General features: G+C 50.6%; 1 long non-coding RNA gene across 1 annotated transcript; it reads left to right on the top strand.

Moving 5' to 3' along the window:
• The first annotated feature begins 17,227 nt into the window (after window positions 1–17,227).
• On the top strand, window positions 17,228–23,778 carry LOC114196971 (uncharacterized). Its single transcript, XR_003606837.2, has 3 exons — window positions 17,228–18,212; window positions 18,906–19,034; window positions 22,953–23,778. It is a non-coding gene; the product is annotated as an uncharacterized LOC114196971 (long non-coding RNA).
• Window positions 23,779–27,097: the final 3,319 nt, after the last annotated feature.

Consider the following 27,097-nt stretch of genomic DNA (forward strand, 5'->3'; position numbering starts at 1 on the left):
AGGTGAGGTCACAGGCGTGAGCAGGAGCCTGGCCATATACAGCCTTGCAGGCCCCAAACAAGGAGTTTGGACCGTAAAGGCACAGTGGGGAAATTATTGGAGACTTTTAGGCAGGAGAGTAACATGATTTATGCTTTAAAATGAATCTAGCTGCCACACAGAAAATAGCTTGTCATTGGGAGGCCGGAATGGAAGCAGGGAGACCAATCAGACGACAGTCAGAGTCCAGACGAGCGATGACAGAGGTTGGGCCAGGGTAGGAAAGGAAGTTGGAGAAAGTGCCTGGAGATGTGTTGGGGGGTTTGTTACCAGGATGAGCTGATGGATTGGACATGGAGAGTGAGGGGAAGAGGGAAATCAAGGACAACTTCTTGATTTGTGGCGAGAATAACTGGGTGAATCGAAGTGCCATTTACTGAGATGGAGAGGGATAGCTTTTGCGGGGGAAAGCCAAACGCTGTTTGGACGGATGTGTTATGTTTGAAATGCCTACTGGCTATCAAAGTGGAGACATCAAGTAGGCAGTTGGCTATGTAGTCTGGAGCTCAACTGGGGAGGTCTAGCTAGAGATAGAAATTTGGGAGGTTTTGGTAGATAGATGTTATTCAAAGCCACGATCCAGGATGAGAGTCCCAAAGACGTAAGTGTAAATGGCAAAGAGCATGGGTGCAAGGACTGAATCCTGGGGCACTCCCAACATTTAATGGAATCTTGATGAGGAGATAAGGAGAAATCAGCAAAGAACACTGAACAGAAATAGTAAGTTTAGGCTTACTATTACTTACGCTAGTAAGGTTGGAGGGAAGCAGAGGGAACCATCCTGAAAGCTAAGAGAAGTGGATCTTTTTTTTTTTTTAATATTGTATTTATTTATTTGACAGAGACACAGCGAGAGAGGGAACACAAGCAGGGGGAGTGGGAGAGGGGAGAAGCAGGCTTCCCGCGGAGCAAGAAGCCCAATGCGGGGCTCCATCCCAGGACCCTGGGATCATGACCTGAGCTGAAGGCAGCCGCTTAACAACTGAGCCACCGGGACGCTCCTGAGTAGTGGATGTTTTCTTTCAGCCAGGGGCCAGTTAGAAAACAGAAACCACACAGAATTTTAAACAGAAAGGACTTAACATGAGGAATTGGTTACTCAGGTGAGAGCTGTTCTTCTCAGGAAGTGCTGAGAAGCGAAGGTGGAGATTGTGAATTAACCCAGAAATTAAGCAACGGCAGGAAACTGCTTCACCTCTAGAGGTTCCAGCTGCTTCACCTCCACAGGAGGTAAAAGTAGAAGGTGGTGGTACTCAAGTCCGGGATCGGGGACCACCCAGCAGAAGCAGAAAGGCTGGCCCAGCAGGACCTTGGTCTGTGGAGGGAGGGCCTATCCCGGGGGAGCCATGGAAGAGATGCAGTCACTGTTACAGATGACCCTCCCCACAGAGGGAAGGAAGGGGCTGGCTTCTCCCCTCCTCCTGCTCTCCAGTCTTCAGCCAGGAATTCCCATTGGCCAAGCCCGACCGGAAGTCAGAGGGGAAGGGCACCTGGGAAATGTAGTTGTCTGTTCTACACAACAGAGCAGAAGAGGGGGTGGCTCTGAGAGCAAATAGACAAATGGCCAGCACATGTAAATAAGATGAGGACTTGGAAATGAGTACTGCATTTAGTGGAGGTCATTGGTGACCTTGGCAAGAGCAATTCAATAGAGTGGTGTGAGCAAAAAAGCCTGACGGGAGTGAGTTCAAGAGAGAACGGGAGGAGAGGAATTGGAGGCAGTGACTACAGATGACTTTTTTTTTTTTTGGAGTTTTGCTATAAAAGGAAAGGAGAAATGTGGTGGGTGGAGTGGGTAGTAAGATTGACAGTAGGTATTTTCAAGATGGAAGAAATAACAGCATACTTGAATGCTGGTGAGGAAAAAGCCAAGAGAGAAGTAGCAATCGATCATGCGGGAGAGAGAATTACTGGAGTAATCTACCTGAGTAGACAGGAAGGGATAGGAGCCAGGGCAAAAGGGATACAATCATACGATTTGTAGAAAATCAGTCCTAATATCTTCATCACTCAACTTTGGAAAACCACCTTAAAAATCCTGTGCTCTAACCTCCCATGTGCCGGAATTCTCCAGGCAGCCCCCCCGGACACATTGGTCCATGTCTCAATGCTTGAGAGTCTCCAGTCTTACCATTTCCCAAAGCAGCCATTTCCATTTTAAGGCAGATAGATATAATTCTTAGAAAAACTTTCCTTTTCAAAACAACCAGATGCAGGGCACGTGGGGGGCTCAGTCGGTGAAGCATCTGCCTTCGGGCTCAGGTCATGATCCAGAGTCCCTGGATCAAGCCCCGCCTCGGGCTCCATGCTCGGGCTCCATGCTCGGCGGGAAGCCTGCTTCTCCGCCTGCCTGCCACTCCCCCTGCTTGTGCTCTCTTTCTGTCTCTGACAAATAAATATTTTTAAAAAACCAATCAGATGCAATTAATGCCTTGCTGTGGATTGGGTTATGCCTTGGATAGTCATTTCAGGGTCAATTGGAAAAATATAAATATATGGGATTAGATGAGATGAAAATTTATTAAAATTGTGAAGATTATTGGCTGAAAAAAACAGTTTGCAGAACAGTATATGGAGTGATCTTACTTGGTTTATTATATAATCTGTTCATGTGTATATACACATACACGGGCAGGGGGAAGATCTGGAAGGGTATGCATTGAGATACTAACAGCGGTGATCTCTGGGTAATGAGAATGTGTCATTGAGTTCTAGCAGAACTTCAATGAACAGACAGTTCTTAAACTGTTTTAGAGACTAGAAAAAGGTCATTTCCCCCAGTTCTTTATATGAAAATAGGATAACTGATACCAAACCTGACAATGATAGCAGGAAAAAGAAATGTGTGGACCAATCTCACCTAAAAATATACATATAAAAAATCCTGAATACGGATGTTTTAAAGTTCTAAATAAGATACTAACAAGTAAAATTTAGATGATATTCTAGAGGCATTTTCATTTATGTTAGGAATGAGACCAGGATGCCTGCCATCATTGCTATTACTATTATTCTGGAAGTTCTACCTTACTGAATAAAATAAGAAAATTGAGAGGAATAACTATTTTAAAGGAAGTGACAAAATGATCATCGTTTTAATTAGGTTTTTTTTAGATATTAGGAACAGATACTCAAGTTAACTGGGATTTACTGTAAGGATACACATGGGAGTAAGGGACTAGGAATAGAAGAAAAATTCTTAATTATGATCAAAGGTATCTACAAAAAATTATACAGGAAGTATCGTACTTAAAAGCTTCCTCCTGAAATTGGAAATGAGACAAGGATTTCCTCTATTACTATTGTATTGGAAAGCCTAGCCAGTGCAATAAAAGAAGAAAAAGAAACAAAAAGATTAAAGATCTAGAAAGGAAGAAATAATGCTGTCATCATTTATAGAAGACACAACTGTGTACAAAGAATATCCAAAAAAATTGAAGGATAAACATTTGAATTGATCAATGAATTTAGATAGGTTGCTGAACATGTGGTCAATATGGAAAACTAATTGTATTTGTCTATATAAGCAACAAGCATTTGGAAACTTAATAAATACTAAGTCATTATAATAACATAAAAATATCTAGGGATAAATCTAGGAAAACATGGGTAAGGCCTTTAAATAGAAAAATATGGAAGAGTATCGAGAAAAATTAAAACCCAAATGAATGGAGTGATATATTCATGGGTTGGAAGACTTGATGGCTTTAAGGTGTCAGTTCTCAGCAGAGTGATTTATAGATTCAATGAGACCCCATTCAAATATCCCAACATTTAAATTCTTGGGACGTCTGGGTGGCTCAGTCGGTTGAGCATCTGCCTTGGGCTCGGGTCATGATCCCAGGGTCCTGGGATTGAGCCCCGCATTGGCTCTCTGCTCAGCGGGGAGCCTGCCTCTCCCTCTGCCTGCTGCTCCCCCTGCTTGTGCACTCTCTCTCTCTGACAAGTAAATAAAATCTTTAAAAAAATAAATTCTATGTTAAAGGTCCAAGAATAGCCAAGGCACTCTTGAAGAACTAGGTGGGAAGATAGTTCTACTAGATATTATTATATAGCGAAAGTAATTAAAGCAATGTGATGTTAGCCCAGTGATAGGCAAATAGACCAATAGAACAGAATAGGGAATCCAGAAACAGACCCACACGATATAACAGCTATATAACAAAGGTGCCATTGCTCTTCGGTGGGAAAAGGATTTTTTTTTTTCAATAAACTTTGCTTGGACAATTATCTAGCCATATGGCAAAAAGAAAACTTGACCACTACCTCATATTATCCATAAATATCAATTTCAGATAAATCATAGATCTAAATGAGCAATTTTGAGCAAGGTTAAATAAAAAAGCTTCTGGAAAATGGGGTGCCTGGCTGGCTTGGTTGGTAGAGAATGCAACTCTTGATGTCAGGGTCATGTGTTCAAGCCCCACATTGGGTGTAGAATTTACTTAAAAAAAAAAACCAAAAACCTTCTAGGGGCGCCTGGGTGGCTCAGTCGTTAAGCGTCTGCCTTCCACTCGGGTCATGATCTTGGGGTCCTGGGATGGAGCCCCGCATTGGGCTCCCTGCTCCGTGGGAAGCCTGCTTCTCCCTCTCCCTCTGCTTGCCACTCCCCTGCTTGTGCGCCTGCGCTCTCTCTGTCAAAATCTTTAAACAAAACAAACAAACAAAACTTCTAAAAAAAAGTCTAGGAAATAATATAGCAAAATATTTTCATTATTTTTGGGAAATGAAAGACCTTTCATTCAAAACACAAAGAGCACTAACCATAAAAGATGTATGCATTTGGCTACATTAAAATTAAGAGCTTCCGTTCATAAAAAACAAAAACAAAAAAACCACCATTAAGAGAGTGTAATAGCAAACCACAGAGCGGGCGAAGATATTTCTAATACAGGAAAGTATAAAGCTCATGTCCAAAATCTCTAGAGAACTACAAATCATCTTCTAGACAACAGAGGGTTTGACTTTGGGACTCGGACACAGACATCCCACAAGGAGGGCAAGGCCACTTACTCTTTTTGCCTCTGAAGGTAGAGCCAGAGAGGGAGGAAAGTGGGAAGAGAATTTGCTGTCTAAAGACCCTCACTGAAAGGGTTTTTTTTCTCTCAGAAGGACCAGAGGGAACAGGTGGGTCCAGCCCATCATGGCCTCCATCGCAGTCTCAAAGAGGACGAGTCAGCAGAGTACTCGCTGGAGGTAGAAGGATAGACTGTGTAAACTCTAAAGGTCAAGTCTTTTTTTTTTTTTTTTTTTTGGTAAAGAGTCTCATGGTCTACCGACTGAGCCAGCCAGGCGCCCCGAAAGGTCAGTTCTTAATCTCAGCTTGCTCCTGCCGGCTCAGCCCCAGTCTCAGACCGAGAGGGAGGATGAGCTTCCAGGAAGCCCCTGCCTGTCCTCCCGGGTGGCTGGGGGTTGGGGGTGGAGGAGGGAATCCAGTCATGCCTTTGGAATGGAGCTCTGGAGAGAGCGTTATTAATAGGTTTCCTGTGGGGCCTCCCACCCTCCCCCAGTGAGTCCCAGCACGATTTGGAGGGCTTCCAAGCTGGGGAACCACTTTGGTTCCCCTGCTCATAGGCACCACGCACAATCTCCAGTACTTGTTCATTCATTCTGACCCCCAGCTCCTACTACGACATCCCCCTGCACTCACTCCCCTCCAGCCACTGCGGTCTCGTCCGGGGTTCTCATACACGCCTGGCACATTCCCCGCCTGAGGCCTTCGCGTTTGCCCTTCCCCCGCCTGGAACGCTCTTCCCTCAGGTATCTGCTTCCGACCGGGGCCTGAGAAGGGAGCCCCTGCAAGAGCTGCAGGCTGCCGCTCTGGAGCCTGGGCCAACCCCCCCGCCCCGGGTCACCGCCCCCCCCCACCCCCCCGCGGCCGCTCTGGAGCACGGCCTCAGCCTCCCCGCCCTGGTAGGGGCATGCATCCCATCGGGCCGGGGTCACCTGTGGCCCGCTAGCCCTGCGCCCCCTCCGGGGCAGAGACCGCGTCTGTGTCTGCGCCGCTCCCGGCTCCCTGGCCCGTCGCTGGCGCGGCCCCTGGTCCCGCTCTCCGCAGAGCACCGTGGTGCCCAGCGGGGACTGCCGGAGTTTGAAGCCCGCTCTGCGTCTCGCTCGCTGTGTAAGTTCAGGCACGTCGCCTGACCCCCCGCCCCCGCCCCCTTGGGCTTCAGGGCTCCCCATCTGTCGAGCGGAGGCGACGGTAGTACCCATCTCACCTGGCGCTGCAAGCACTGAGCGGGTTCGCATTTGTCAAGTGCGTAGCACGGGTGCTGGGCTACCTGTTGCTTCAGTGCATGAGCCGCAGATGGGGTCGCCCCGACCTGTCCTGAGCTCAAAGGGGAATCTGGCCCGGCTCTGCCACAGAGCCAGCTCTTCGAGCTCTGGAACGGCTCAAATCTACTGCCCTTCTGGGAGGGGAAGCCACACCGCAGCACCCACCCTACAGGCCCTCAAGCGAGTTTCCCTCTGCGGGTCCCCTTGTATCCTTTCTCGACTTCATTTCCAGTTCTGACCTGTGGCAGGGCCTGGGGCGCCCTTGGCCTCACCTGTTTTCACGGGCTCTGCCCGGGAGCTCGATTTCCCTCCCTCTCGGCTTCCGCAGTCGGAGCCCAGTGCCCCGGTCTCTCTGTGGAACAGCTGAGAGCTTTCTTCTCTTCTCTGGCCCCGGGCTGGGCCAGCCCCCCAGAAACCTCACGGGGGCGGGGGGAGAAGAGGAGGTCGTGAGTGCAGGGTTACAAAGCCCGAGCATTCTGAACCTCACCTGTGAGGGTAGCCCCCAAGCCGGGGACCTCAGCTCTCCCAGAGGAAGCCAGGGGCACGAGGAGCCAAGCTGGGTCTGGGCCAAGCTGCTTCCTGGGAGTGGACCAGCCTACAACAGAGGTCCTTAAGCGGGGTTCCACAGGGTTCGGGTTGAGCTTCAGAGAGTCCCTGCACTCCTTGAAATTAAATATGTTTTGTGTGCATGCGAGAGATGGGCATTTTTCTGTGAAGGGGAGTCACTGATTTCACCAGAGGGGCCCATGAAGAGAGAATGGTTAGGGGCGCCTGGGTGGCTGTCGGTTAAGCGTCTGCCTTCAGCTCAGCTCATGATCCCAGGGTCCTGAGATCGAGTCCCGAGTCGGGCTCCCTGCTCTTCAGGGAGTCTGCTTCTCCCTCTCCCCGCTGCTCATGCTCTCTCTCTCTCTCTCTCAAATAAATAAATAAAATCTTAAAAAAAAAAGAAGGACACCTGGGTAGCTCAGTTGGTTAAGCATCTGCCTTTGGCTCAGATCATGATCCTGGAGTCCTGGGATCGAGTCCCGCATCGGGCTCCTTGCTCAGCAGGGAGCCTGTTTCTTCCTCTCCGTCTGCCTCTCTCCCCTGCTCGTTCTCTCTCTCAAATAAAAAAATAAAATCTTAAAAAGAAAGAAAGAATGGCTAGGAATCACCGGTCTGTGGGAGGAATCTACTCAAACTGTGGGAGGCATAATAGTCTATGGGAAACGCACAACCTTACCTTCAGCTTGCCTGTGACCTTGGGCAAATCACTTTACGTCTTTGCATCCATGTCTTCATCTATAAAGTGGGGAACACAGCAGTGCCTACTTTATAGGGTTCTCGAGGGAAAAAGACAAGGTAAAACCCCTAGTAGATGGTCTGGAACATGGTAAAGTAGGTACTATCATTAGAGATTCAGAAGATCACCTCTGGGATGTGTGTGTGCATGTGTGTGTGAGTGTGTGTGCACGCGCGCGCGTCTGTTTCCAGGGTTAGGAGGTATGGGATGGGGAACAAGAGTTGGCACTCCCAGAACTCACACCTAGTGGTCTGGCGGGCTGGCAGTGAGAGCTAAAAGATGGTATCTACTAGGAGGGATCTGCCCCTAGAAGCTGTAGGTAGCCCCATCTCTCCCCTAAGGCCAGGCTTGGTAGCAGGACTGACTCCCCTTCTATCTAGAATGATTTTAGGGCACACCAAGATGATCCCTCCTAAATAGCTCCCCTCCCCGTCTGCCACTCTCTCTGTCCTAATGTTCCTGCAATCAGTCACCCATTGCCCTATGGACAAAGCCTTTGTTAAAATGCATGCTCAGCGGCAAACCTGTGTGGAGGCCCCGTCACCAAGGCTGACTTTGTTCTTGAATTGGATATTTCATTTCGTCCTAGGAACCTTATTGCTACGGCCGGTTAGAAAAGTCGTTGCTACTCGCTCAGAGTTGCTCAGGGGTGGCAAGCTGTCCTGAGTGAGGCCCAGTTGGTGGCCTGGCCTGCGCTGTAAGCCGAGGGGGGCTCTCATTCTGCAACTCCCCCCCCATGCGGGGACCCTTTCTTCTCAGAACAGACCGCACTGTTTCTGAACGGTCATCTATGTCATTCCTGTATGGATTCAGAAAGCCCGTGTAATTAGGCAGCATACTTCTCTTTTGTCACTCTAGTACCTGATGAGCCTCCGGTTCTATGTCGGGTCGCCACCGTCGTGGGTTTTCCTTTGTAGCTTTATAATTAGTTTTCCTTTGTCATTTTCTACATATTGTATTTGCCTACTAATTAGATTTAGTCCTGACGCCTGTAATTTTCATTCATCTGCTCAGAGACAAGTGTTTATTCATTGTCCGCTCAGAAATAGTTTTCTGAGTGGTTTTTATAACATGCAATATCCACATAATTTTATTTGCCTGTTAGCTAGATTGTTGGCATTAACATAAGTAACAACTGTCATAACAAAAATAATGGTTATCTACCCAAATCCTGGGATCTGAGTCCCGTTTAGGAAGTAGTGTAGGTAGGCTGGCTCGGCCACAAGAGCATGTGACTCTTGATCTCGGGGGCTGTCCGTTGGAGCCCCATGTTGGGTGTAGATTACAACAAAAAAAAATAAACCTTTTTTAAAAAAGGAAGTAGCTGAGGTAAAAAGTTGGGGAATTTAGGAACACAGTTCTCTAAATAACATACACGTTTCCTGGTACAAACTAATCCAAGGGAGAGAGGACGGATCCATGTGGCCAAAGATGAGGGACCTTGAAATCTGAACACTATTTGCCTAAATGATTCATCCTCAAGTTTTCCCTAAGATCCCAACACCACTTGGCAATCCTGTCGTTTGTCCCTGAGCAGCTCCTCTTCATTGTCACTGGCTGGCCCACAGATTCAACTCAAATGCAACAGCACCCCCTTCCTCTCTGTCGTGGGCACTGGGTGTGCTCCTGGGACCCCCTTGAGGATTGGACTCAGTGGTGCTTGTGGCACGTGGCCGTCAGCCCTCAGACCCCTTTGGGGATTGCCTCAGCTGAAGAAAGCTGCTCTGCCCGAGGGCAGGCCCCCTTCCCGGGGCAGCCTGCACCCCATGAATGACTGAGTATAAAGGGCCAATCCCCTGGTCCCCACTCCTAGCTTCAGAGCTTCCCATAGGGCTGCCTGAGGTTTTGGGGAACCGACGTTGCAGCTCAACATCTCCTTCCTCCCACCCTGCTCCCATCCCTTCTCTTCCATGGCTGGTGGAAGTGCTCCCAAGAGCACTCCCTAATAAACCTGCTGATCTTGATCTCAGAATTAGCTTCTTGGGGCGCCTGGCTGGCTCAGTCATGAAGCATCTGCCTTCGGCTCGGGTCATGATCCCAGGGTCCTGGGATCGAGCCCCGCATCGGGCTCCCTGCTCCGAGAGGGGCCTGCTTCTCCCTCTCCCTCTGCCCCCCCCCTTGTGATCTCTCTCTCTCTCAAGTAAATCAATAAAATCTTAAAATAGAAAGAATTGGCTTTTCAGCAAACCCGACCTGCCACACTCTCTTCTCCTACCCCCACCCCCTCCTCCTGCTCAAGGCTGAGACCCACCTCCCCAGTGTGCTGGGGTCCAGTCCCCCTCACCTCCCCTTGGGCCCTGCTCCATCTCTCACTCATTTCCTTTCTCTTTCCCGAAGCTTCAACCTCCCCACCCCCTCCATCTCCTCCCCTCAGCATGGAAACCTGAACAACTATCTTCAACAAAAACCTCCTTTGACACAGAGCCCCCTTCAAGCTTCTGTTCTTTCTTCCCCTTTGCAGTCTAAGCTTCTGGAACTGGCGCGCTGCCGTCTGGCTTCGGCCCTGTCTCATGTGACTTCTCTGGGGCATCTGGCTCTGATGGCCACTCTCTCCTCTCTTCATTTCCAGGACGCGTGGCTCTCTCCCATTTTCTTTACATTCCTTGAATGGTGTGATGCCCTGAGCTCCACCCTTAGTCCTGTTTTCTCTTTATTCTGGAAGTCATTCATGACCACGGCTTCAACCACCCCCATAGGTCGAAGGTGTCCAAATTCCTATTTCCAGCCCAAGCTATGAGACATTCCCCCCTTGACGGCCCACAAGTACCTCAACACCATGGCGCTCATCTCCACCCCTGCCCCAGCCTGCATCCTCCCTGTGTTCCAATCTTAGTGAATGGGACCACCGCGTACCTGGTGACTCGAGCTGGAAAACTGCCACTGTTCTCAGCATGACCCCTCTCCCCTGTCACCTCCTTCTCCAGAACAATCGTGGTCTATTGATTCTGCTCATTCGAAGGTTCTCGAATCCCTCTTTCCCGCCCTCACTGACTGTCCTAGTTCAAGCTTTGGATCCGTATAACTCAAATGAATGACTGCAACAAGCCTCCTCAGCAGCCTCTCTGCCTTCACCCCCGCCCTTGCCTCTGCCGCCAGAGCAGTGTTCCTTCGACGGCATTGGGATCATGGGGCTCCCCTGTACAGGATGCCTCAGCGGCCCCTTGTGGCCTTTAGAATGAAGTAAAAACTCCTGTAATTGGCACCTCTCTCATCTGGCTACCGCCTGCCTGGCTTCCTCACCCCCCTACCCCCACCCCATCTAGTGCTTTATGTTCTCGCACAACTGGACTACTTGAAGTGCTTCGAACATGCTTCATTCTCCCATGTCTCAATGCCTCCTTTGTGCACGTCCTTCCCTCTGGAAAGCTGCCTCATTACTCCCCGGGCTCCTCTTCCCTCCCCCAGGCCCCATCTATGCTGCAAGCGTCCTTGCAAACTTCCCAGGCTCTCCGAGGCTGTCTCTGGCCCCCGGGTTTTCCCTCCTCTTTGCAGACATCCATTAGACCTAGGGCACCTTCTTCACCGCCTCTCCTTCCAGGTCTTCCTTTCCACCGGACTGAGTTCCTTGAAGCCAACAGTTCCATCCTGCAGTCCCAGGACCGGGCACGGGGTTTGGCCATTGGTCGCCACTTATTAAGGGCTTGGGGGGTGGATGAGTCAATGAGGCGCGAAGGGGTAGCAGGAGGGGGAAAGAGAACGCGAAGCTTGGGAGGAGACCGAAGGCAGGTGCCCCCCTCTCAGGATTTTGCTAGCCCCGAGGTCTGCGGCTGGCTGTGATGGCCTCACCTTTCTGCATTAGGAAGGGAGCGCAAGCGAGCCGGCCACACTGTGGCCACAGCCTGGCAGAGAAGAGCCTTGCCCGTTGCTCAGCGACTACTCCCACCCGAGTCTGGGTGAGCAGGGCCTCCCACCCCAGCCCTGTGCCGGCTCACTGCCAGGAAAGAGGGGAAAGAGAATGTCAGCAAGGCTCACCGCCGCTTCGGCCACCGCTTTTGTCTCTGGCGCAGACAGCTCAGGATTGCAGCGTTGTCCGCGCCCTTGGCCTTGGGGGCTAGCTGGGCCGCGAGCCTGGGGCAGCTCTGGTCCACAGAAGCCTCTTCCTTTCTCTCCCAGTGTGCTAGCCAAATATTTTCTGGGTATGCTGTGACATGAAAAGGGTTGATTCATATCGTCGAATGATCTCTGATCATTCTGGCCAGGCACCGAGAATTTCTCGAGTATCCACTGGGAGCCTTTGGCGTCTTGAATTTACCCATACATTTCCCCCCAGTTGAAGCTTTTCCTCGTGTCTTAAAATATGGTGGGGGTCTTTTTTTTTTTTAATCCCCATTTTACAGGGAAAGAAACCAAGGTCCAGAGACCTACCTGCTACAGCACTGTCAGAGACAAGTCAAACCTGGTAAGCCTGGTAAACCGGCTGCCGAAGGACAGGAAGATGAGGGAGCCCAGCTTCCGAGAGGCAAGTGGCTGCGGGGCTGGGCGCTGGAAGGCTGTTTGGCCACAGCTCATTTACACTCTGCCCACAAGAGGTCAGTAGGTTCCGTGGCTGCGGAGTGCTGTATCCCGAGGCGTCCCTCCTGTGGGAAGGTGGCGCCCCCGTCCCCAGTCGCTGACCCCGGTTCCTGGCTGCACGGTAGGAGCCTGGATGGAAATCCCTCCACCACCAGAGCTTCTAGGAGGTGCCTCCTCCCCTGCTGTACCAGGGGTTGGGACTGGCCAAGTCCCAACTGGGAAGCTCCCAGGCTGCGGAAGCTCCCAGGGGCAGCGCCTTATTACCCGTCCAGTCCTCTGGCTGCGACCAGCCACTTGTGGAGGGCAGTGCCTGTAGACAGCATGGCCGGCATAGGCGCTGCCCCCCTCCAAGGGCTGTAGCCGTCTCCACAGGAAAAACTGGAACCCAAAATATCACAGGGCTGTGTCTGCTAGGCCAGAACTGCCTCCTGGGAGGGAGGGGGAGACTTGAAGAGCCATAGATACAAAGCATCTCCAGGATTCGGAGTCAGACAGACCTGGGTTTGAATCCCGACTCTTCCTCTTATTAACCATGACCTTGGGCAAGTTATTTAACTTCCCTGTGCCTCAGTCTCCTAGTTGGTAGAACAGGGAATAAAAGCACCTGCCCTTCCAGGGCTGTTCTGAGGACTTCTTCACTCATTCATTGGACAAATAGCAGAGAGCCTAACCTAGACTAGCTACTGGGTTCAGGAGGGATGACCAGGCTTGGATTCATGCCTGGCACAGAGCAAGTGTCGACTCATGGTAACTTCTCTTTGAAGGTCGGGCCATGAATTTGGGTTCAAAACAGCAAGCAGGTGGAGGCATTCTGAGCAGAAGAGAAGCAGGAGGAAAACACCATTGGGGAAGGCTCCACTCCTACCTGCAGTGTGGTGGCAGGATTGAAAAATGCCGGCCTTACGCTTTCCACAGCATCAGGACATAGGGGCAGAGCGAGGGGCCTAGGACTTACACTCCCCGGGGAGCTGAGCCCATACTGCAGTTGGGGACAGGAAGTGGCGAGAGCGGGGGCGGAGCCGAGAAGAAGCTTCCGGTCTGCTCTCCGGAAGCCCGAAGCCCGGAAGGCGCTGGGCTTCATCTGGCAGGTCACCTTGCCCGCCTTTGGGCGGTGGCTTCAGGATATGGGGAGAAGGTGTGGGCATGCCTCTGTGGCTGCAGGGACTTGAGCCAGAGCATTTGAAGGACATGAGAACACAAGAGTATGAATATGCCATGCTGTGGGTGAGGCCCGATTCTTCGGACTTGGACAAGGACATCATGGGACGCAAAGACCCAAATGCCCTTGAGTCCTTTAGTAAACAGTCAGCCGTGAATTTATCCAAGCCTTTCGGATGTTGCAGTACTATTTTTTCCAGTAGAAAAAGGGGTACTCTTTCTCTAGAAGGAGCCCGGGGACTACCTTCTCACCAACTGGAACGTTTTCCGCACACTTTTGCTTCCTCCTCCAGAGAAATTCTTTTCTGAAAAACACACCTCTCCCCAGCGTCAAGCGATGCGGTCTTCTGGTACATCGGAATCGCCCCCTAGATGGCAGGCGTATGTACCAGCCGCAGCCCCCAGTGCCAGCAAAGCTGCTGAAGGAGATCTAGAGTAGCCCCTTGAGATCGTTCTCTACATTAGCCAACTGAGGATCAGAGAGGTAAAGTGACTTGTCAAAGGTCTCACAGCCACTGAGTGGTAGGTAGAACTAGAAATTTCCATAGGTTTCTAGTCGGAAGACTGGTCTTATGTTTGTTTTTTCCCCAGGCCAAATGGCTTCCCATCTGGGACATACTTTTCTGGACTTCCCTCATTTTTTTCTACTCTCCCTCCCCGCCCTAATTTCCTTTCATTCTGTCCTTACTGGCACAGTTCGCAGCTAGACCAAAGTGGTTTGTCCGCTGGTGGAGGCCCCAAGCTAGCTTGTGCTAACTTCTGCAGAGCCAGGGGCCAGGAAGCAAAGCAGTGGACCTTCCTGTCAGGCGCCAGCGTGACATGCGAGAGCCGGAGTCCTTTCAGGGCCCGATTGAGGGTGAAGCAAGGAACCTGTGGAGAGGGGAATTTCTAGGCTAAGGGCTACAGGCCTAGGTTTCCAGTCAAGGCCATCTCTGGGTAATACTGTGAGGAAATTAGATCTAAGTGAGTTGGTATAGAAGAACCATTCATTTTTTTTAAAGTAATCTCCACCCAACATGCCAACATGGGGCTTGAACTTACAACCCTGAGATCAAGAGTCACATGCTCTACCGACTGAGCCGGCCAGGCATTCATTTTTTTTTTCAGGAAGGCGTGACCGAGCACCTTCTCCAAGCCAGACGCTGAGCGGGTGCCCCGGATATCACTATGAATGAGCAGGGCAAAGTCCTTCCCTACCTTTGTAGACTTGATAGCCTCGTGAGATCCCAAAAAGGTTTTTATTTGTTGCCTTTAAAAACACACACACACATGATTTTTAGTCATGTGTCCATCCTCTGCCAAGTTTTGGTTAGGGTTGGAGTACCTCTCAGACCTTTGAAACTTGTGTTTCTGGTGCCAAAGTAGTTCTGAACCTTGGGCTTAACCAGTGGAGTGTTGGTAAATGTTTAACAATTAGCTGTCTGGGGGGAAGTGTATGCATGTATATATGCACATAAGTTAATTCTAAATTTTACCGATATAGAGTATGTGTGCCACACAAATTACATATAATAAAATGCACAAAATATCATTAATAAGGTAATTAATTTTGTAAATATATTCAACTAGTTTATTATCAGCACTTTATTAGTATTAATAACATTGTTGGTATTAATTAATAATTTTAATATTAATTGTTAATCAGTAGCTAACTGATTCTCACAGAAGGCTTTTGTGGATTTTTGCCAGACTCTCGTATCTGTAACCAACTTGTGGTTGCCATTGCTAAACAAATGTAGTTCTGACATGAATGTGAGTTGATCGTTTCATTTATGTGTGAAACAACAAAGACATATGTCGGAACTTCATTCATTCCTCAGTGATGTGAGTGACTTCTTTCTTGAATAGGATAATGGTTTTCAGACACTGGAAGATTATTTCTTCATTATCTGGTATTATTTCACAATGTGACAGCTACCTACATGGCTCACAGTTGAGTTTAATCTGCATTATTAACATTTTCCCCCTCATTTTCTTAGGTCTAGAAAATCAACAACAGAAAAAACAAAGCAAAGCCTGATTAAGAGTGGTTACTGATCTCTGAGTCGCAAGCACCCAGCCCGTGGCCCATGGCAAGTCACCAACTTCGCTGTGATGCTGTTGCCCTAGATTATCTGCCACAGACGTGGCAGATAATCACCTAACTGCACAGATCACTGTGAAATAGAGTAAAATGATGAAGTGATGAGTTCGGGGGTATTTCTTACCTAATTTTTAAAAAAGATTTTTAAAAGATTTTATTTATTTGACAGAGAGACAGCAAGAGAAGGAACACAAGCAGGGGGAGTGGGAGAGGGAGAAGCAGGCCTCCCGCTGAGCAGGGAGCCCGTTGCTGGGCTCGATCCCAGGCCCTGGGATCACGACCTGAGCCGAAGGCAGACGCTAAACGACTGAGCCACCCAGGCGCCCCTCTTACCTAATTTTTAATAGAATTTATTTCAGTATAACTTTCACAGCCAGCTCACATTTGTGACAACATAGCATTAGAAGGAGTCCGCTCCAGCACACCCCTGGGCCTGACTATATTTCCAGGACCTGAATGACCTTCATCTCCACTCCCACGCCCCTTTGTCATTGATTCTGGACCTCCCAGCCCACCACCGTGGAATGGGGAGCTCCTAGATTCCAGAGCTAACCCTAGTGGCCACCTTGAATGAGGGCCCTGGGGACAGGGTGACACCAGTGGCTTCTCCATGGCTGGGTGGCCTCTTTCTGCCTGAGGAGCAAAAGCAGAGGTGGAAGAGAGCCAGGGACACTCGCAGTGACTCTGGAAGGCAGGCACATCTGGCAAGCACTCAAGGCTAAGAGGGAAGGAAGGATGAAGGGGTGAGGGCAGGAGAGAGCTCGGGCTCAGCCCTCTGTCCACTTGGCTCTGCTCCTGGGCTATAATTTCTTGTTGAAGGCTTTCCAGAAAGGCTGGTGACTTTGGAGACTGTAGGTTAGTGGAGGGGGGAGGCCAGGGCAAACCCTTCCCTCCTGCCTCTGGGATGTTAGCCAGAGCCCTGGAAGCTACTCACGAGGGCCGTCCGATGTTTGCTCTTGGAGTCTACCTTTGGGGCCCGTTTCCTTTTCAGCAGGAGAGGGGTGGCAGTGACTTTGGGTCTTCGGTTGGGCCTCTTGGTGACTGGCTGAGTCTGTTTTGGAATCTGACTCTGTCTGGTGGGAAGTCTGCCCAGCATTCTGGGCCATCCTCTGCGTGCAGGCCACAGACGAACCCTGTTTCCTTTCAGGACACATGCCCTGGTCTCTGCTCTCCAGGTCACCCCCAGGCAACTTAGCAGGTCCAACTGCTTGGATACGGTTGGGCCATGCTGCGCTCTGGATGCCACCGCATGAATGAGCGTTCTGTGTTTGCACCTAGGCTGGCAGCTCTCCGAGGGCCCTGTCCCCAGCACCACCCCAGCCCGCACTCAGTACAAAGAGCAGTCCTCAGTGACTGAATGCAGCAATGAGAAAGCCTGGCGGACAGTCAAGGTTTCTTCCTGGTGAAACCGAATCACAGTGTGGAGCCCCGTGTGGAAGCGCTCATTTTGGAACCTTGTCTGAGGAGTGTCCGCTATTATTGCTAACACTTGGCGGGGGGGGGGGGGGGGGGGCGCGGGCAGGGCAAACTCCCCACTCCCCACCCCCACGCAGACACGGGTTTTTACCAGTTAGCTGTTCGGTAACCAGGAAGTCCGGATGCCAGTGGTTTTCCTTCCACTCTAAGAGAACAGTCACCTTTACCTCTCAGCCCTCCGTCCGCGCCGCCCACCGCGCGCCTCCCCTCCCGGGGCTGCTGGCCCAAGTGCTGACTGGGAGCGATTGCTCTTGGCATCAAGCCTGAGAACAGGCTGTGCGGCCAAGAGGCCGGGGCAGCCCTCCCTCTACGACACGGGTTGGGAAGTGACCAGGGTGAGGACGCAGACAATAAGGGCTCAGTACCCTCTGAAGCGGGAGGGATCCCTGGGGACAGATGTACCAGCGGTCCGCTCCCTGCCAAGCCCCCCGCGCCCCACCCAACCCACACCCCAGCATCTACATGCATCCTCTGGCAACCGGCTTCAGACAACACCATTCACGGGTTTGAGCGAGAGGGCAGGCCTTGCGAGGAAGTCCACAGAGAGGCCACAGAGTGAGAAGTCTCTGAGTCCACTGTCAATGGCGTCCTTCTAATAAGGCCGGGTGCCTGTCTCCGGGGAGCACAGCGCCCCTTCTCCCAACACGTCCTGGGCTGAATGACCCTTGGAGTGTACCAGGTTGAAGTTCTGGTGTCTGTGTCCGTGTGTGTGTGTTAAAATATTAAAACTGTGTTTCCAGACCAGACTTTGCTCCCGTGTTCAAGAGCCCCAATCCAAGTGTCACTTGGGTGTCCCACGGGCAAGGGCAATTTCACATACCCTGTGCTTCTCATCCTCTCCTTCCCCCTCAAACCCACAGTTGGTGCTGCCCCACAGTCCCTTTCTCAAGAAATCGCGCGGCCACTCACCTACGTGGCCAACCGGGAAACCTGGGCCCTCCCTCACCCCACATCCCCCCATTTCCCTCGGCCACCAAGTCGAGCCTGTTCGCTCCTGCACACTTGTACCTCATTCAGCTGGCCCTGCACACCCTGCCAAGACTTTAGGTCAGGTCACCAACTTCTCGAAGCGCGGTGACAGCCTCTTGATGTGTTTTCTTGCCTCCAGTCCTCCTGTCATCCCTGCTCCAGCCCCCACACCATCCCCAGCCCTGTCCCTAAACCAGCCCCGAATGATGTGCCCAAGGCAGCGGGGAGAAGGCCCACTGGCCCAAACGCATCTTTCTCTCCAACTTGTAGGTGCCCAAAGTGCCCCTTATTTTGGTAAGTTCTGGGGACACATACGGACATATTAGTAGCTCACCCTGGAGCAGAACCCAGCCTCTCTGACTTTTCCTACCGGCATCGAATTTTCCTGGGCAGAAAGGAAGGAATGTGAGATGAAAGGTAAGTTTTGACATCAATGAGGAAGGCAGGGGAAGGCCCAGAGTAGGGTAATGTGCAGGTCCGTGGGGCTAGAGGGAATTCCCAGGTTTCGAGAAAAGTGGCTTCCTGGAAAGGGCTGGGCTGGGTCCCTAAGAGACCATCTAGCAGATGTGCCAGTGTGCCAGGAGGAAGGCATTGCCCTGGGGAAGGAACCGGCCAGCTCCCCAGCTCTGGCAATGACTGGGTGGAAACCTCCCTCCCCGGGTCTCTCAGGGGTGGAGCCATCTAAGACTTCCCAGAGGGAGAGGGCTCTGATCTCCCAGGAGGTGGGCTGGGCTTCCTTCCAGAAGGGAGGCCGAAACCCGGGGGCGGGGCTGTAGAAGCAGCCCCCACTCTCCCCTCTGAGACCTCTAACTCGAAGAGGTGACGGAGCCCCACCTTTCCCCCCTCCCCAAACAGAACACGGGCTCAGATTACCCGATGCCTCTCTCTGCTCAGCCTGCAATGGGCCCGTCTTTCCTCTGCAGTGGTTCTTCCTCTGAGACCAACCCCTTTCCCTGAACTTTTACCTGTCTGGGCCCCGCAGCTCTGTAACACACGGGAGGGGGTGACGAGGCTCCCAAATCTGTAATCTACGCAAAGCTACAAATTACAAAACAAAACATGAGTCAACATTGTGGTGCAAGGTCTTTTTTTTTTTTTCCTTTCCTACAGATACGGGTTGTATAGACCTCATTGTCCTCAGGATTAGAGTCCAGATTCCAATCATAATTTGCAAGTCTCTTCAAGACCCGGCCCTGCTAAATGAGACGTCGGTCAGAGGGTACAAACTTGCATTTATGAGTAAGTTCTAGAGATCTAAGGTACAGCATGGTGATTATAGTTAATCAGACTGTATTATATACTTGAAAGTTGCTAGGAAGTTAGATCTTAAATGTGCTCAGCACAAAAAAGAAATGGTTTGTGACGTGATGGAAGTGTTAGCTAACACTCCGATGGTCATTATTTTGCACTATGTAAATGCAGCGAGCCATCATGTTGTACACCTTAAACTCACGCAGTGTTATCTGTGAAATATAGCTCAGTGAAGCCGCGAAAACAAAGATCTGGCTTCAGTTTTTACCTCTCAGCCCTCTCCCCAACCCCCATTCCTTTGTACCTGACACGTGGTCATCATTTTTTAACTTGTTATTTGGAAAGAATTTCTAATTTAGAAAAAAAAAGAATTTCTAATTTAGAAAGCACTGGAAAAATAAAAATAGCAGAAGGATCACTTGTATAGCCTTTACCCAGATAAGCCTATAGTTAACATTTTATCCCATTGCCTTTATCGTTTGGGTTCTCTCTCCACACTCAGGCGCGCACATGTTATGTATATACATTGTATATACCCACATTATGTGTATACATCCTGTGTGCCATTTGATACACGCACCTGCACACTTTTTTTCTGAGCCGTGGGAGGGTATGTTGTATATATCATGATCCTTTACTCTTACACTCCGGTGAATTTCCTAAACAGAGAGACATTCTCTTCTGCTTCTCCCTCTCCCTCCCCCTCTGCCCCTCCCCTCCGAGCACTCTCTCTCCTTCTCTCTCTCTCTCTCTTTTTAAATTTTATTTATTTTATTTGAGAGAGAGGGAGAGGGGCAGAGGGAGAAAGACAAGCACTCGATCTCATGACCCTACGATCATGACCTGAGCCGAAACCAAGAGTCAGACGCTCAACCGGCTGAGCCAGCCCGGCGCCCCTGGTGTCACAATACTTTAATCTACAGTCCATATCGCAGTTTTGTCAGGTGACACACGGATGCCCTTTAGAACATTTCTTCCCTTCCAGTACAGGAGCTGATCTAGCAGCAGGTGTTGCATGGAGTTGTTCTTTCTATTGAGCCTGTGTTAATCTGGAACACCCCACAGCATCTTTGGGTCTCTTACGACCTTGCTGTTTTTGGACAGATCACTTCCCCCTCCTGCCAATATAAATATTCGCGTTTTTCTTTCCTGCCAACATTTCTCAGCAGGATGCTCCTCATGCTGTGCTTGCCTGGTGTTTCCTCATGCTTAGATTGGGGATCTGCCTCTCTGCTGTGTAGGTACTATGGTGTCCGATTTGGGGGCGCTCATCCTATATCTGTCTCTCGTTGGTGATGCTAATTTTGATCACCAGTTCAAGGTGGCGCCCGAGGTCTCTACCCTATAGCTACTTTTTTTTCTCCCTTGCATATAATAAACAGTCTGTGGGGAGACACTTTAAAACCATCAAATATCCTGCTTTTCATTAAAATCTCCACTGGGGGGCGCCTGGGGGGCTCAGTCGGTTAAGTGTGGGACTCGTGATTTCGGCCCAGGTTCTGATCTCAGGGTCCTGAGATGGAGCCCGTCTGGGGCTCTGTGCTGGGCATAGAACCTGCTTAAGGTTCTCTCTCTCCCTCTCTCTCTGCCCTTCCCCCCCCCAAATAAATGAATAAATAAATAAAAATAAAATCTCCACCGGGTTTAGCATCCACTGATAATTTTTGTCCGATCCAGTCCTTACAATGATTGCTGCAAAATGACAAGTTTCCAGGGCACTTGGGTGGCTCAGTTAGTTGAATGTCCGACTCTTGGTTTTGGCTCAGACCGTGATCTCAGTGTCCTGGGATTGAGTCCCGCGTCGGGCTCTGCGCTCAGCGTTGAGTCCGCTTGAGATTCTCTCTCGCCCTCTGCCCCTGCCCCTCCCCCTGCTCTCGTGTGCACGCACGCGCACTCTCTCAAAATAAATAAAATCTTTTTAAAAAAATGACAAGTCTCCGACTCCCACACTCCCTCCATCCACAGTCATCGATTGGCCCTTGCGTTCTAGCCATTGTGAGCCACTGTCCGTTTGCCACACCTGCCAAGAACTCTTGGCTAACTCTTATTCGTCCCCCAGCCTGGGCTGCCACAAATGGTGCACAACTCCAGGGGACGCCATTCGCATTGTGGCCATGCCAGGTGGCAGCTGCGGGGGGGGGTCCTTGGTTTAGATGAAACTTCCTCCTGGAAGCTTTCCCAGATTCCCCAAGCTCTGTCTGCAGACCCCTATCAACACCCTCGCCACACTATATTGTAATTGTCTTCTTACTTCTTTGCCTCCCTCATTGGGCTATAAGCTCCTTAGGTAGGACTTTTTCTCTCTTGTTCTCTGCTGTGCCCCACCCAGAATATGTATTCAGCAAATGTCAGACCAGTGAATGAGTTTGGTCTCATGTTACAGTTAGTTATATACGTATATATGATATACATGTGTATAGCTGGCTTCTCCGGTAGAGGACAAAGTCCTTAAGGTCAAAAACCACACTTGATTCATCTCTGCACCCTCTTTCCGCCCCCTCCGCACTTGGCACGGGGCCTGGTTCATAGCAGGCACTCAACAAAGGTTTGCTGAAAAAGTCCACATGTGTACCGGTTGATCAGGGTACACTCCCCACCCCACCTTTCTGCAGAACTGCGCTAAACTCTGTTTGGGTGACACCTGGGAACCAGGTGGTGTGCCCTTCAAACGCCTGCTCTTCTGGCACAGTTGGGCCAAGCCCTGCCTGAGCACAGGAAATGTAAGTGTATGTGGTCAGGGTCATTAGGGCTCCCATTACCGAAGGAGGCCAAAACCTGAGTGAGTCTCCGAAGGTGACTGAGGGCTGTCTGGGACCCATCCTTGGGGTTCTGAAGTCTTCTTAGATGACAGTCCCTGGCTTCCCCCATGGAACTTTCCAGGAGCCGCTGGCCCAGCGGACTCGGGAAGTCTTTCTGGGGCTAGGTCACTTGGAAGGCACACTGCTTGGGTCAGGATAAAACAGAAACAGGAGAGGCTTGGAGAGAAGGCCTAGGAGGAGCCGGGCTAATAACCCAGCCCTTTGAAGAGCACAGGGCACCTCCGCTGTCTGGAGCCCAGCCGGCCAATCTGGCAGAATGAACTCCGATGCCCACCAAGACCTGGACCTGGATTCCGGCTGGTGTCTCGCTCTGCAGCCCCGCAGGGCAGAGGCTCGTTGCCATGACAGCACAACCCCCTTGGCGGAGGCTGAGCTGAGTCCAGCTCAGCAGCCAGGGCAACTCCTCCCAGAAGGCACTGGCTCGGGAAGCTCCCGGGAGGGCTCTTCTCAGCCCCCTAGAGATGGAGTGGAGCCCCAGGGGCAGCCTCAGGCCAAAGGTCAGTGTCATCGGACTTTAGCTAGGACAGTCCTGATTTGTACAGAGTTTTTGTCTAGATGGAGGCTATGCTCCAGCCTTCCCGCTGTGTCAGAGATGCGCCATACACCCCACAGCATTCAGCTTTTTCCCAAGAGGAAAAATACTCACCAACGGGCCCCAGATCCATCAGTGGCAGCCTTGAAACTTATAGCCAGGGACTAAGGGTTACGGATCTAACACAGGAACCACTAACATGAACATTTTCATTTTTATTTCTAAAGCACTTACATAGCATTGACCATGTGCCAGGCATTGTTTTAAATGCTTTGCAATCTGTTAACTCATTAATTCTCATAACAACCCTTTAAAGTAGGTCCAGTCATCATCCCCAGTTGATCGTTGAAGAAACAGAGGCACAGAGAGGTTAAATAACTTGCTTGAGGTCACACAGCTGATAAATGGCAGAGTGACTCTGGCCCAGGTAGTGTGACTCCAGGCCCCGTTCTCTTTACTCCTCTGTCCTGCTGCCTCCCTGGGCTTATCATCCTTGTGAGAACAGAGCAGGACACGGAGAAACCTTCCCACTTCCCCTTTTCCTTTTCTCCGTAGGTCCTTTTCTATGGCTCAAGTTCAGGAGTCCAGCCTGTCCCCCTAGTCACATCAGAGACAAAGAGAGGGAGAAAGAGAATGAAGACATTGGATGCTCGGATACTTCTGGAAAAGTCAGCTCTGGCACGGGCTGAGGCGTAACTCCAGGGTTCAGAAAGCCCTGCGGTTAATTTAGCCCAAATTCTGAGCTGAGTGTGCCTAGCGACTCCCCAAAGATGACCATGGCATCAGAATCTTTCTAACCCTAGCCTTGGGCAAACACCACCACCAAAGAGTGGCCAGAGCCGAGCTTTGGCTGGACATGGAACAGAACTGGGAAGAAAACAAGTACATCGGGGTAGATAACAAGTTGTTCACAGTGAGCAAGGCCCCAGTGGCCTCCTTATAAATCTCAGTCCTGAGAAAGTGTGGTTAGAGCTGAAAGCCCCGACATGTCACGCGCTGCTATTCCCGTGGAAATACCAACCAGACAGCGCATGCACCCGGAGACGGGACGAGGGCAACACACTCTGGATACAAAACCTTCAACCAACCACCAAACTTTCTTTAAAGGGAGACGTGTTTGGCACTCTGCTGGGCACAGGGACTACAAATAGGAGTAAAAATGCTACCATCTGTGCTGATATCATCCACGCTCGCACATGCATCGATCGTCTGGGGAGGGCAACAGCAGTGGGAGAGAGTCTAAGGGGTCACCGCAAACCCCTCCTGCCTTGTGAATTCACTCTCAGAAGCACACGTTACCTATGCAGACAATAAATGAGGGGCACCCGGCCGGCTCAGTTGGAAGAGCGTGTGACTCTTGACCTCGGGGTTGCGGGTTCAAGCCCCATGTTGGGTGTAGAGATTACTTAAATAAATAAAACTTAAAAAAAATTTAGGGGCGCCTGGGTGGCTCAGTCGTTAAGCGTCTCCCTTCGGCTCAGGTCATGATCCCGGGGTCCTGGGATCGAGCCCCGCATCGGGCTCCCTGCTCAGCGCGAAGCCTGCTTCTCCCTCTCCCTCTCCCCCTGCTTGTGTTCCCTCTCTAGCTGTCTCTCTCTCTGTCAAATAAAGAAATAAAATCTTAAAAAAAAAAAAAGATTTAAAGTGACAGGGTTGTTGACAACAACGAAGGATCCAGGATATACCGACGGAATTGACCAATCGGTCTTCCTGGCTTGGGACACACTTCGGGCTCTCACCGTGGCGGTTATATCCAAGAAGTCTTCTTACCACGTCCTGGCTACAGAAAGGCGGGTGTTTTCTAGTCATTTTTCCAAGCACATCACATGAGGAGACTGATAACCCGGCAAGAATGCGGAGGCAGGTGAGCCGTGCCCAAGGCAGAAGGGAGTTTGTCCTTCCACGGGCTTTGACCACGTCATCCACCCTTCATGGACAAAGGTGACTCCATGGGTGACAGCCCGTCACCTTGCAGACACGCCCCTGTCCCCAGGCTGGCCCTGGCCCCGGCCCAGAGAAGTGTTTCCCAATCAGCTCTGGTCTGCTGGGCAGGGGCCAGTCCCTCCGGCTGGATCCAGCCAAAACCTGCTAAGGAGCTAGCCCCAGCCTGAGAATGAGGGTCGGCAAAGTAGGTTCTGGTGGTTTGGGCGAGGGCAAATGGACAAGTCAGTTTTCCGGTGTGGCGTGGTTTTTCAGGATGGTGGGCTCTGACTTTGCCCTCTGCGCCCTCCGCCCCCAGACTACCTTCAGGCTTCCTCTCTGCGAAGCGCATCCCATCTGCTGGGAAATAGTAGCCATGTGACAATAAGCATGATCATGACCCTCTCGGGAATGCTCCGGTGGGTCAGGCACGGAGCTCAGCACTATACGTGCATTCTCTCCCAAGCAGTCCTCATGGACGTGCCACGAGGAAGGGCTTCTGGCTGTCTTCATTTTACAGCTGAAGAAACTCAGCCTCGCAGAAAGAGCTAGTAAGTGGTGGGGACCCATTGGAAATCGGTCCATGTGGTTACGAGCCCAAAACTGCTGCACTTAGCTAGGCTTTTAACCACTCTGCTCGACTGCCTCTCATAAAGTTAATTTTAATCTTTGCCTAATCCGACCTTATTTAGGGAAGGAAATGTGCTGCCAAAAAATCACTTATGATATCCTAAAGCTAAATATAAAAGGCTCTTCTATTATCTCTTGTTTGGGGCTCTTCGGGCTGAGGCCTCGCCCCAAGGGCCTGTGGGACCAAGGGTTCTCTGGGTGCATACCATTTGGGCAGACAGGAAATAAGCCTAGCTCTGCTGGCCCTGAGTCAAGGCCCTAAAAAGATCTGCTAACAAGGAAAGTTAAACTTATAAAAATCAGTATGGAAATGAAAGACCAGGCCCTGGGATTCAAAATGTCAAGAACCTCCTTCCAACTTACTTCCCTGGGGTGGGGGTTGGGGAGGGCACTGCCTGGGGACGAGCGTTTTGCAGCTGCTAGCTGAGGGGTTTGTGGGTAGAAGCTGACTTCTAGGTCCCATTGGGTCACCACGGTGGAATTCTAGATATGTGTCTGACTGCTTTATTCTGTATTCTCAGTTTATTCCCCCTGGGTCTGCACCTGCAGAGAAAACACTGGGACTCTTCTCTTCCTCGGCTTGCTGTACTGGTTAGTTCTACGTGTCAGCTAGGTTAAGGGAGGCGCCACTAGCTGGTAAAAGATGATTTTTGGGTGTGTCTGTGAAGGTGTCTCTGGAAGAGATTAGCGATTGAATTGGGAGACTGAGCAAAGATTGCCCTCACCAATGCAGGTGGGCATTAGCCAATCTGTTGAGGGCCCAAATAGAACAAAAAGATGGAGGAAAGGCAAATTTGCTCTTTTTTTATTTTTTATTTTTTATTTATTTTTTTTGCTTGAGCAGGGACATCCATCTTCTACTACCCTCAGACATTGATGCTTCTGGTTCTTGGGCTTTTGAACTTGGACCAGGACTCATGCCATCGGCAACATGGTTCTCAGGCCTTTGAACTGGGTTGGGGTTACACCAATAGCTTTCCTGAGTCTCCAGCTTGCAGATGGCAGTTCTTGGGACTTCTTGGCCTTCATAATCACCTGAGCCAATTCCTATAATAAATATCTCTCTGGGCGGCTCAGTCGGTGAAGTGTCTGCCTTCGGCTCAGGTCATGATCTTGGGGTCCTGGGATCGAGCCCCGCATCGGGCTCCCTGCTCAGCAGGGAGCCTGCTTCTCCTTCTCCCTCTGCCCCTTCCCCTGCTCTCTCTCTCTCTCTCGTGCACACACATACACACACGTACTTTCTCTCTCTAATAAATAAAAATCTTTAAAAAAAATCTATCTGTCTATCTACCTTTCTATCATTGATCTACATCTACCTCCTATTGATTCTGTTTCTCTAGAGAACTCTAATGCACTTGCTCTCTTGGATTTGCCTTCCTCTTCTAAAATGCTGAGGCTGGAAACCAAGACACTTCTCTGCCAATCACCTGAGACACTCTTTTCTTCACATCACTTCCCCAGCTTCTTAATGCTGAGATGGGGAGCCAAGCAGCCTCCGTCGCCTGCAGCCACTCAGCCCCAGTGAGGCAGCCTCACCCTGGCCAATGCAGACCAAGCAGCCAGCCACGCGAAGCTCCCTGCCAACCTTGAAGGCACCCCCCCTTTCCCTCTACCCAGACGCCCTCCCCATTCTGTGCTCACAACTCCTGCCTCTTCACCTTCAACAACTCAGGATAAAACCCACCTCCTACTACCTTGCCACCGTGTCTTCCAGGTTTTTTCTGTATTCAATATGTACCAGATTGCTTTATTGGTACTATAAACAGTAACAAGGATGCCAGCCACCATTTATTGAGTATTGTTTGCCCAGGCACTATCTCATTGACACATTGTCTCATTGAAACCCCACAACCACCCTATGATGTGGGTGCTGTTATTACTCTCCCCATTTTCCAGACGAGAAAACTGAGGTTAAGTAGCATGTCCTAGGACATACAGCTAAGAAGTGGTAGAGCTGGGATCTGACTCCAGGTCTCTCTGATCCCAGAGCCACTCTCTGAATCAGTGTGGGTTTGCCTCCTTGCTTCCATTAGAATCTTCGGCTTTCTTCTGGATTTCCAGCTCCCGACACCCAATCCGGGGCTCTGTGTGGAGTGGGCACGAGCCAGATTGATCTGTTTGCAGGGGTTCTGTTCACCCCATCAGGCCCT

This window comes from Eumetopias jubatus, unplaced genomic scaffold (genome assembly GCF_037043125.1).
Source record: "Eumetopias jubatus isolate StellerSeaLion01/CBP00866 unplaced genomic scaffold, mEumJub1_p1.0 scaffold_11, whole genome shotgun sequence".
In the NCBI taxonomy this organism is placed as follows: domain Eukaryota; kingdom Metazoa; phylum Chordata; class Mammalia; order Carnivora; family Otariidae; genus Eumetopias; species Eumetopias jubatus.